The following is an 11954-nucleotide window of genomic DNA, read 5'->3' as shown; positions in this document are numbered from 1 at the left end:
TATTAGATACGCAAGTTCACAGTCTGGGGATTGAAAGCTCAGTTTTGAAGTCACACGGACCCAGACTGACCTGATTCTGGCCATGTAATGCCCCATGAACTAGGACTAAACTTGTTTGAATTAGGAAAGGTTCGGGGTGCAACTTCTGGGTGCCCTCAAACTCAGCTGCCAGTTATTGTTCTGGAACAGGTGAGAACCTGCCTATTTCTGTTCAACCCCAAGGGGAAATGGGGTGGAGGAGGATGTTTCCCAGTCTTTTTTCTATTCCCAGGATGGGATGGTTTCAGAAATCTGACGTTCAGATTCCCCCCTTCCCCCACTGGTTTTGCTGTATGGCCACATATTGCTAACCTTCAGAGAATGCAACGTGATGAGCTGCTGATGTGGTCACTTTGCTGTTCGTACAAAAAGTAATGGGAATATCTGACCCGGAAAGGGTGAAGATTATCACATATATTTCTGATACCCTCCAAGTGCCTGAACCAAAGCTGTAGTATTGCTATTTTTATAACCAACCAGTAAGCCAAATTTTATGACTTTCTATGGGTGAGGCTGCAGAAACAGCCTATTTCCAATGCAATCCCGCTCCAAGCAAAAGAAAAATACACACAGACACACCTGACCACAGGTGAGTTTTAAAAGCAATTTCCTGGCAAATTAAAATTAGTGCTTTTTAGATACGGTTCAGGAATATTGCCTTGGAAACTCCTTCACATCAGTCCAGATTGGGATCAGATATGGAAATCAGGGCTCTGACCGGACATAAAGCAGAGAAGGGGACTGACCCCTGCTTGGATAACTTGTGAATAGTAGCCTGGCTTTGGGTGGGAGATAAATGGAAACTAGACCTTGTTTGAATAAGAAAGGGAGTAAGCAAATACTCTCTGGTCCTAGGAAGGCATCTGTACCTTCCCTTACTTTCTTGGATCCCAACTTGTATCAGCTGTAGCTGGGACCCTGGCAAGCCAGGGCACACTGTTTTAAGGAAGAGATAAGTTTGGTAGGTTTTGCAGAAGGCCAACAAGGAAAAGATTCTGGAAGGGTTCTGCAGGAAGGGTTAAACTGTTACTCAGAGACTGTTGGGTCTGGTAGTCTCTCTCTGGAGGTATCTGGGGAGTGTGGCTGCTTATCCTGAGTGCTTAGTCCTGTTTCCTATCCTGCCTGCTGTCTTGTGTTCTGTATTTCCTTGGAGAAGAACTTGGTGATCCTAAACCACCTGTCTGCAGAGATTATAACGCCAGGTTTAGATCCTTTTGGATCTGGGACCTTCCCTGGGCCCTGCTAAGCTTACCACAGACCATTACCCTTTTAATACTAACTAAGGGGGACGTTTAGTGCAGAATTAGCTAGTGCAAGGACTGGAAAATGTAGGTGAGTGAGGAAAGATTAGGGTAGTTCAACATCTCTGTGAAGACTCTCCTTGCAGAGACATTTAGATTTGGGGGGATTTTAGTGGGATTAGCATTAGTTATCCTGATTCCCTTTAACCTTTTTCCTATTAAATACTTTCCTTATTACTGAGTGGTCTATGTGTTGATCTCAGACCAGTGTCTGCCCTGGTCAGAGTTAACTGCACAATGTAACATCCTGATACTGGCCCAATATAATCCATCCTATCCCATCCCCAACACCACCCTATTACAACACAAATGGGTCAAAGGCTGTTGGGGAATGGATGAGGAACAAATTCACTGTCTATTGACTATTATTATTACTCATGTGGGGTAGATCAGAGTTCAAGGGATAGTCTTGAGTAAACTGTAAGCAGATAGAATAGTGTTTGGTTGGCTTTTAGGAAAGGGGCAGAATTAAAGCTACCCACACCAAGAGTATGGTAAATAAGAGCATTGCAAATATACCACTTGAAAAAGATCCCAAAATGAAAACTCCCAGTAACCCTATAGCCAAATTCCAAAGTTCTCAGGTTAAAGAGAAAATACTTCATACAGCCAGAAAGAAACAATTCAGATAACTTATCCCAAGCCCTCCACAGCTATAAAGTGGTTAAAAGCAGAGGGTTTTTGAAATTTTTATTCTAGAAGGCACACTTTGGTCACAAGGTGACATGCTTCTTCTATAATGTGAGTATATACTATGACAACTGTCATGCTGTGGCATGCCTCCATTGCACAATGACACACCTCCATCATTTGACTATAATAACACACTAGTCATATAATGATACCATATCTCATGCTAACATATCCACACCATGATAGCACTCCATCATATGATAACATGTCATAACACACCTCTGTCATGTGGTGACATACCTCCATATGATTGTGGTGACACTTTCCATCACCTGATGGTACACAACATTCTTTCTAATTTATTAGAATAAATAAATGAATTCTAGATCAAGTGAAATTCTTAAATAATTTCTACCATGTTTTCTGTTTATTCAAAAACCTACAGTGATCATAGAAAAAAATGTCTTTAGAACCGACTATATAAGCAAGACCCAGGAGCAAATGGAGAAAATAGACCAGTGTTTGATAACTCAAGAATATAAACTACCTGAGAAAGAACTCTCTATAGCCAAAAAACAGATGGGAAAATTAGAAAAATAATAGGCATGGCTAAGGGCTAAATTTGTTTTGCATGTCTATACATATTTGTAATAGGTTTCATTTTTCTTTCTTTCTCATCAGATGGTGGGGAAGGTAAAGAGAGGAAGAGAATTTGGAAATCAGAGTTTATTATATTAATATTGAATTTAGTGTAGAGTCTACATCATTTTAGTCAACTAAAATTCCCAAATTTGAGAAATCCACTTCAGTCCCACTGGTGGCTAGGATTGCACTCCCTCCAATGAATAGTTTTTCATTTCAATTATAGCACCTATGCAGTTATGCCTCATACACAGTAGAAACTTAACAAATGTTGAAGGAATGAATGAACTAGAAAAAAGAGAAATTTTAGGTTGAAGGATGAATTTGCAAAAAAAAAAGAATATAAACCATTAACAGCCTCAAGTCACTAATGCTAAAAGAAATGCAAAAAACTCTGTGTCCTCTCATATTCATCATATAGATAGAAATGATAAAAGTTAGAAATAATTTATTTTGGAGAATTTGTAGTATGACTGGTACACTAGAATGCTTTTGGTGGAACTAACTCTAAAAAATAATACAGAATTATTTGAGAAAAGGCACTAAATTGTTCATATCCTTTGATCCCACTAATGAGCACAAGCCCAAGGAAGTCAAAGACAGAATCTTCTCTCAGAATAAAGTTGTTGCCCATCAGTTATGAGTGTCTGAACAAACTTTGGAATATTATTGAACTCTAAAAAATGACAAGTATAAGGAATTCAGAGGAACATAGGAGGACTTATATGAACTGATAGTGGACGGAAAAAAGTAGAACCACGAGACTGATAAGCAATGGTTCAGGTTAATTGAATAAATCAATCAAGCTACCCTTTGTAATAAAGTTATTTCGGGAATCAAAGGAGATAATATTTGTAACATACTTAGTCAACCTTAAAGTCTACATAAATATTAGATATTATGATAATCATAAAAAGGTGTTACACCTTGATATTTTTATCAGGCAAGAACACATCTTGATTGTTCACTTGATGTGAACCAGCCCTAGATACCTCCCTAGATGTGACAAGAAGACTGTTCTGATTGGCTCAGGGACTTAGTCATGCCCTCTGTGGCCTGAGATAGAATCAGAAAATTGAGAGCATGCAACAGAGAAGTGGAAAATATTCCAGCTAAACTCCTGAGAAATCAACTGAGGAGGAGGAGCAAAACCCTGGGTCTCTTCTCCTACTCTTACTTGACTGGAAGAGCCTCCTGAACTTCTAACAGTCCAGAGGATTTGGACTCTCCCCATCCCAGAGTCCCAGAAGTGTTCCTGGAATAGCTGTCTACAATGTCTGAATTGGAAGCCAAGGACAGAGTAGATTTGATGAGGAAAGCAGATTCATTGCTCTACAAGGAACTCAGCAGAAAAGTTATTCTATACTTAAGGGTTACATTTTGGGAATTTGGGTAAAAGGTATTCTAGGAACTGTAAGTTATCCTTTTGCCACATGAGTCCTCTAAGTTTTGGCCCAATTGGTGGGGAAAAGTGTTACAAATTTTGGGGAGGGAGGTCCTGTTTGGTAGCAACTGCTCTTACTGTACCACCTTAATAAGTACTCCTTTCTAAAAGCTAATTGCCTAGCTAATTAATAATCTTTTCTCAAAGCTAATTGCCTGGCTAATTAATAATACGCACAGGTTGGAGTTCACAATATATAACAGGGATTAGCAAACTCTGGCCAGAGGGCCAAATCAGGCCAGCAGCCTGTTTTTGTTCTGCCTCTGAGCTAAAAATGGTTTTTATATTTTTAAATACAATGACACTTTACTTTAAAATGCAAACATATTCTTAGCTTACCATACAAAATGGACAAAGGCTGGATTTGACCCATGGGCCACAATTTGCTTATTCCTGAGTTATAGCACCTATATTATAGATATAGTACCCCAATCCTTCAGCTACCCCTAGGTCCCTAAAGAGATGAGTTGTCAGTGCTCTTTGGACTTTTAACTATGCCTATTTATTGCAAGGATTTTGTTTGGTTATTCTCCCCACCTCCTTCCCCCATGTGGATGGGAGGGAAAATAAATGCACATTAATGTAATTTTTAAAAATAAGAAACTGCAGCAAGATTTGGCCATAATTTTTAAAGGAAAATAGAACTTGGGAGTAGGCCCTTCTCATCCAGTAGGAAAGGAAGAACTTTTTTCTTGCTTTTCCTCTTTTTGCTATAAAACAAATAGAAGATCTAAGAAAAATATGATTTTCCAAACAAAAGTTTGTGGGTTGAGACTGATACACTGTGGTACAATCGAATGTAATGGACTTCTCTACTAGCACCAGTGCAATGATCCAGGACAATCCAGAGGAATTTATGAGAAAGAACACTATCCACTTCCAAAGAAAGAACTGTGGAAGCAGAAATGCAGAAGAAAAACATATGATCGATTGATTATGTGTTTGGATGGGGATATGATTGGGGTTTTGATGTTAAAAGATCACTCTATTGCAAATATGAATAAGATGGAAATACATTTTGAACAATGATACATGTATAATCCAGTGGAATTGCTTGTCAGCTCTCCAGGAGTGGGGAGGAAAGAGGGATGGGAAAAATGATGAATCATGTAATCATGGAAAAATATTCTAAATAAAAAAATGTTTTAATTTAAAAAACGTTCATGGGTTACCTGCATTTTTGAAGACTTCTCTTAGGCTAATGCCTCTCAATCTTTCTGTCCTAAGGGTTTTGTTGAAAAGTGAGTTCCTCTATTAAGCCATCACTTTCAGGGGTTTTTTAAATCCCACCCACCCACCCAAATCTAGTTAATTTCAACACAGGATCTAAAGTTATGATCAACAGGTTAAACCCAGTGGAACTGCGTGTCAGATACAGGATGGGGTTAGGGGGAAGGGAAGGAAAGAACATGAGTCTTGCAACCATGGAAAAATATTCTAAATCATCTAATTAAAAAAAAAAAAGGTAAAGTTGTGATCAAGGTCCCAGGGATATGTGTATATAATTTGACTATAATTTGCATTCACTCATATTGACTGTCCTGATCTGCCATCTGAGGATTTTCCATACAACTTCTCTAGAAGCTGTTTTCTGTTCCTACTTCAGCTTGTTAAAGAGGTTGTTACTATTTTCTCCCCCTCCCTACATTACATATAAGGAAAATAAGAATCAGAGAAGCCAGGGAAACCTGCTCAGAACCACTTACCCAGCCAGCAGCAAAGCTGGGATGGAATCCTTCTGTAGAATCATGTGATGTTCCAAACTTGCTTTCCTTTCCCACATCTGAAACCAGTAATGAAGTGGGATGAGTGGAATGAATACTTTAGGATCCTTTATTTAACATAAAAATGTTATTGTTATTATAATTTACTTTTATATAGGGCTTTAGAGTATATAGAGTACTTTCCCCACAAAACACTATGAGTTGGCAGATAGCCTTCTCCCCATTTTTCGGGTAAGAAAATAGGCTCATTGACATAGAAAATGAAATAGAATGCTCAGGAGTCACATGACCAAGAAGAGATCTGTTTAGCTCAAACAGGTCTTATGACTCACCAACTTCCTAGTTTTTGACTAATTTAGCTGCCTACTATCTTATCTCAGAAACCAGATGCTATTTGGTGATATTTCCTGTATATATTTTGTTCCTGATAATTAGTTTGCAAGCTCCTTGAGAGCAGGGACTGTCTTTTGCTTCTTTTTGTATCTCCAGCACTTGGCACAGTGCCTAGCAAAAAGTAGGCATTTAATAAATATTTACTGAATTTTATTGAAATTAACTGTCAGTGAAATTCTCTTGCTAAAATGGTCTGATATTATTCTATCATTCTAACAATGGTAATGGTGATTTATCCTGATCTAAGGAGTATCCAGGTAGGTGTCAGTCACTCTTAATTCCCTCCAACCTATTTGTAGGCTGAGCTACTCTTCCACTTGGGTATGACTTTCTAGTCAGTCTCCTAGAACGGTGTTGGTGAACCTATGGCATATGTGCCAGAAGGGGACACTCAGAACTCTCTCTGTGGGCATGCCTGCCATCACCCCAGCACAATATTCACCAGAGTTTGTTACATGAAAGCCAGAGGGACATGGGGCAGAGCTGCTCCCCTTCCCCTCTCCCCAAAGTTTGTAGTTTGGACACTCAGTCTCTAAAAGGTTTGCCATCACTGGAACCTTCCTTTGAGGAGTAACCTGGGAAAATAATGGATGTCTACCTCAATATCAGTTGGACTCAGTTGCTGCCCTGACACTGCTACCAACTCATTTTTCAAGAGAAATCTAGGGAAAAGTATCTATCTATCCTGGAAAGTTGTAAAAAATAAATCAATAACTCTTTCTTCTAGCTCTAAGCCCCGAGCCTAGAGATCTGGCAAAATGCTGTGGTTTTAAATAACTATCTTTCTTTTTCTCCTCTCCCTTCTTTCTCCTAGGCCTCCAGATTGCTCCAGATTGCATTTGAACAGCAATTCATAGTTTAGTAATATGAAAATGAATCTTTATCATATTTTCTGGCTTGAAATGAAATATTTAAGTACTTTAATTTAAATACAAATATTTAAATACAAAAGAGTGAATAAACTTTTAAGAAAAAAGAATAAGCTGGATGTGGGGAGGGAGTGACATGCTCAAAAGAAAAAGTAAAGGGAACAAGCATTTATTAAGTGCTCACAGTACTATTGCAAATATTATTTCATTTGATTCTTACTACAACCCTAGATGTAGGAGCTATTATAATTCCCACTTTAGAGTTAAGGAAATTAAGGCAGACTTGGCCTAGAGTCACACAGCCAAGAAGTACTTGAGGTTGCATTTGAACTCAGGTCTTCCAGGCACCAGATCCAGCTCTCAATCAGCAAACACTAAGTCTTTTATTATGTGTCAGGGACTGTATTAATCCACTGTGCCATCTAGCTGACTCATAAATAAGGAAAGGAAAAGAAAAGAAGGGAAGGGAAATGAATCATTGTCTCATGTCTTCACTTTGCATGGGTTTCAGCAACACAGTATCCTCCCCAGCTTAATTTGTATACAATTCATCCACACTAACTTGGATTCACTTTTATGGCAACCAGCTGTCCTCTCCTGGCTCTGCTTTTTTCCTCCTCCTTTCCACAATTCCAAAAGAAATTAGCCCCTTTGCTAACACTCTAGAGGAGGGGGGTAAGTGGAAATACGTGGGAGATTTCAGCATTAAACTGGTAGGTACTCTTCTGTACCATCCTGCTTTTTGAAATAACCTGGAATAGTCCACTCATAAGTATTTAATATACAATGAAGAACCCAATCAAGTTTTTGTCCCTCTGATGGAATCATCTAGCCAGGAGAAACTAGCATTTTCCTCAAAGTGTGGTACATTCATTAAACAATAATTTGTTAAGTTCTGCTAGGCATTGTGCTAGATGGTAGAGATGCAAAGATTAAAAACAAAAACAAAAAGCAACCAGCTCCTATCTGTGGACCTCAAGGAATTTATATTCTATTGAGCTAACATTGGATGGATACAATAAGTAAAAAATTATATACAGAGTGATGGGTGGGACAAGATGTTTTCAAAGTAGGACCAGGAAAGGCCTCCTGGAAAAAAGCTAAGATAACAAAACATCAGATATCAGGAGGGGATACATTCCAGGCATGGGAGACTGATAGCTGGTACAAAGATTCAAAAATGAAATATCTCTGAGGAAGTGCAATCGGATTTCTTTTACTAGATAGAATAATTAAAAGAGGGATTAGGGAAGACTTCCCATGGAAGGTGAAATTATAGTTGGGACTTAAAAGAAGCCAGGAAATTCAGTAGTCCGAGCAGAGGAGAGAGAGCGTTCCAGGCATGGGGAAAGACTACTAAACAAGAAAAAAAGTCTACAGTTCTCAAGAAGGAAGTGAATGGTGGATTTCAGACTTCCTAGAAATTATATTTTTTAATAGTCTATTTTCTTTCCTTTCTTCTCTTCCACTCAAATTGCATCATATAAATAAACTGCTCGAGGCTTTTACATAGTACCTAAAGTGAACAGCCCCAGGGGTTAGAAGTACCGAAATCTCGGAAGACTGCAGAGTAGTCAATCTAGCTAGCTGGGGGCTGAGGGAGGAGTTGTATGCGGAGTGACTCCGCCCCGGAGCCAATTGACCCCTCCCTCCCCGAGTATCTGCCAATCCCGAGGCGAAGGTTCTTGACGCTAGGCAGAAAAGCACCGGAGCCTCGGTCCCTACCGAGGGTCTGTGCGCATGTGACAGCTCGCAGCCCCGCCAAGCTTCTCCTCGGTACCGCCCCCGCTTTAGCTCCCGGACTAGGCTCGCGGCCAGGCGGCGTCGGTTGCACACCTCTCTATCTCCTGGGGCTCTGCACCAGCTGGCTCGGGCTCTGGATTCCACCTCGGTCGCTGCACTCTCTCTCTCAGCTCCTCTGCTTGTTCCCCTCTACCGAGCCCCGGGGCTCGCTCTTTCCCGGGAACGTTCCATCCCGGCCGTCGCGCGCCACTCGCCCGCCTTTCCCGAGCCGCAACAAGCGCCCGGCTTGCCGCCCCCCACCCCCAGCCCCGAGACGTTTGCGGGGCCTGCCTGTCGTGCACCCTGGAGCTCCTAGGCGAGAGAAGCTACAAACTCCTCTGCTTCCTGGCAGTCGTCTGGGGCTGCGGCGGTTGCTTGCCTGCGGAAGGTGCGTAGGCCTGGTGAAAGAAAAGAGGGTCTGTGGGGGCTGTGGTGCGGTGTGGGACTAGGGCGGGGAACAAGGGACAAAAGGATAAGCAGCCCAGTGCATTTCGGCAGGGCAGCCTTCTACATTTTCTCTGTTATTGAGTTACTTTTCCTTTTCCGATAAAAGCCTCCAGTTTGGAAGAAATCCGCAGCGACCCTCCCCCTTTCCCCCCCCCCCCCCGCTCCAGTGTACCCCTATAAAAGGGGTTGAGGAGGAGGCCAGATCATTCCATTGCTGAGGGAGCCGTCAGCCTCTCGCTGCTCTCGGTGTATGCAAAGTGAGGGTGTCCTTTCTCCGCTAGCACTGCGTTCCGCCCACAGTAGGCGCTTAACGTGTTTCCAAATGGAAAGACATTGAATTAGATGGAGGGAGGGTTCCTTCTTATGCCATGCTTGACTCAGTTCTCTGCCTGTGTTTTGATTGCCGAGGGCTTAAATTAGGTGGTAGTAATGACAATGACAATGAAAGTGTAATTGTTTCAGTCAGCTAAATCCAGTATCTGGGCAAAGGAGGAACGCTGGGGACAGACCATCCCCGAACATCTGGGAGACAGAAGCCTCCCAGGAGTGGTTTCTAGCCTTCCTGGAGTCTCCCAAATCCGCAAAAAAAAGTGGACCTCCACAATTCCTTAGTGATTGAGGCCAAAGATGGGTATTTGTGTTTTTTTTTCTTCTTCTGAATGATCTAGGTAGTCAGAGCTGTGAAGATTTATCTTTGCAGCTTTGGTTGGGGGGGGGGGGTTCTTTTTGTATTTGCATTTTAAAAGGAGAAGGTGCTGGGTCTGTGGAGGCGGCTAATAAGGCTATTAACATGCATGCTGGTTACCCAATGGGAGGAGAAACCTAGGTCTGAGCTGGCTTTGTTACTGCAATTGACTTCCAAGTTGACAGCTGGGGGATTGCACTAGGGTAACGGGAGTAATTGAGGCTTGAGAGAATTTTCTTGCCTCTGTTTTGGGATAGAAAATTTAATCTCTGTTGTGGGCTTGCTCCGTTCCTGCCCATCAGAGTAGACACACTTCCCCCACTTCGGTAGAGAAAGGTCTCAGAGGCTGCATTTCTCTGAACTTGAACCTCTCATAAGTGTTTTCACCCTTTGGGCACAAGCAGTTTGAAAGAAGACCGGAGTCCTTAGAGGAGGGAAGGGCTCCCGGGAAGTGGAGTCAGGCAGCTCTTGGGAAAATAGAGCTTATTCTACACCCAGGACTGCAGAGGAACCTTGGAGGTTTGAGAGAAAAACAAAAACAAAAACCTGAGGGACAGAGGAAGAGAAGGATTGACTTTGCCAGTCACTCAGCGACTTACTGATCAAGACAGGACTAGAATTCTTTGTTCACCCCACCATTCTATACTGTTTTAGTAAAGTAGGGAAGCTAAAATCACATAGCAAGCAGCTCAGTGTATAAGACTCATGGTCAGTGAGCAACTTAGAGGGCTTCCTACCTTCCCCTCACCCTCAAACTTACTGGCCATTGTTAACTTCAGTGGACCTTAGTTTTCAAGAGGCAACAGGATGTGGTGCAAAGGCTCATGCAATTTTAGTCATTTAATTGTAAAGGACCTCAGTCTCCTCATCTGTAAAATACGAATAATAATTCAACTTTCACCTGGTTACTGTGAAAAAAGTGTTTTGCAAACTGAAAGTGTCAATATCAGTGTGACTTATTTCCTTATTCATAAAATGAGGTGTTGGGATATGGAAATGTCTTACACATTTTTTTATCATGCTTATTAAATTAATCACCTAGCAGGCTTCAAGGCACCCAATAAGTATTTAGTGAATTAATTAGTCACTAAAGTCCACTATGGGGCAGCAAGGTGGCACAGTGGATAGAGTGCCAGGCCTGGAGTGAGGAAGACCTGAGTTCAAATCCAGCTTCAAATACTTACTTATCAAGACTCCCTCACTTAACCCTGTTTCCTCAGTTTTGTCATCTGTAAAATGAGCTGAGAAGGAAATGGCAAACCACTCTAGTATCTCTGTCAAGAAAATCCCAAATGAGCTCATGAAGAGTCAGACACAAGTGAACAAGTCCTTTCCAGCTAACATTTTCTGTTTCATTAGTTTTGGAAGGCAAATCTATATCTTATTCAACAGTAGATATATACCATGTCCTCTGTATACAAAGCCCTCTTCATTGTCTTCAGGACAGAAAGAGGTTTATCACATAATCTTGCTTTCAGGACTGCCTGGCCATAACACATACAGAGAGTCATTGTGGAGTCAAAAGATCTGGGTTCAAATCCAGCCACTGACGATTACTAGCTGTTGGTCCACTGACAAATCACTTAATCACTTTTAGCCTCTAGTTTCAGCATCTGTAAAATGGGGATCATCTTAAGGGCATAACCTCCCACACAGCATTGCTATGAGGTTCAAATCAGATAATGTATATAAAACGATGCAGTCTTCAAAGAACTGTATAAATGTCTTATTAATAACAAAAGAAATATGATAAAAGATAAAATATACTAAGTCCCAGTTGACTGGATAATAGGATTTTAGATCTAGGTTGGTAGTCTTAGAAAGAATTTTATAAAGAAACAGGCTCAGATATGGAAGGGTCTTCCCAGATTTCACACAGAGAGTAAGAGGAATATGGGGATTCATTCTCAGAGCTTTTGATTTTGGGTCTCTTTTCCACCGTGTTTTAGATGATAAGTCTGCTTCAACTGAACTATATAGTGAGCTTCAGGGTGA

General features: G+C 41.1%; 1 protein-coding gene across 2 annotated transcripts in view; it reads left to right on the top strand.

The window, feature by feature from the left end:
* Nucleotides 1-8692: 8692 nt before the first annotated feature.
* Nucleotides 8693-11954, top strand: part of EEF2K (eukaryotic elongation factor 2 kinase) — a 69445-nt gene continuing 66183 nt past the window's right edge. For both annotated transcript variants that reach the window (XM_007498241.3, XM_001366833.4), the window contains exon 1: nucleotides 8693-9215. The gene's annotated coding sequence lies outside the window, so the exon portion shown is untranslated. The remainder of the gene's footprint in view (nucleotides 9216-11954) is intronic.

The sequence above is a fragment of the Monodelphis domestica genome, chromosome 7 (genome assembly GCF_027887165.1).
Source record: "Monodelphis domestica isolate mMonDom1 chromosome 7, mMonDom1.pri, whole genome shotgun sequence".
NCBI classification, from domain to species: Eukaryota; Metazoa; Chordata; class Mammalia; order Didelphimorphia; family Didelphidae; genus Monodelphis; species Monodelphis domestica.
This window is presented reverse-complemented; position numbering and strand designations above follow the sequence as displayed.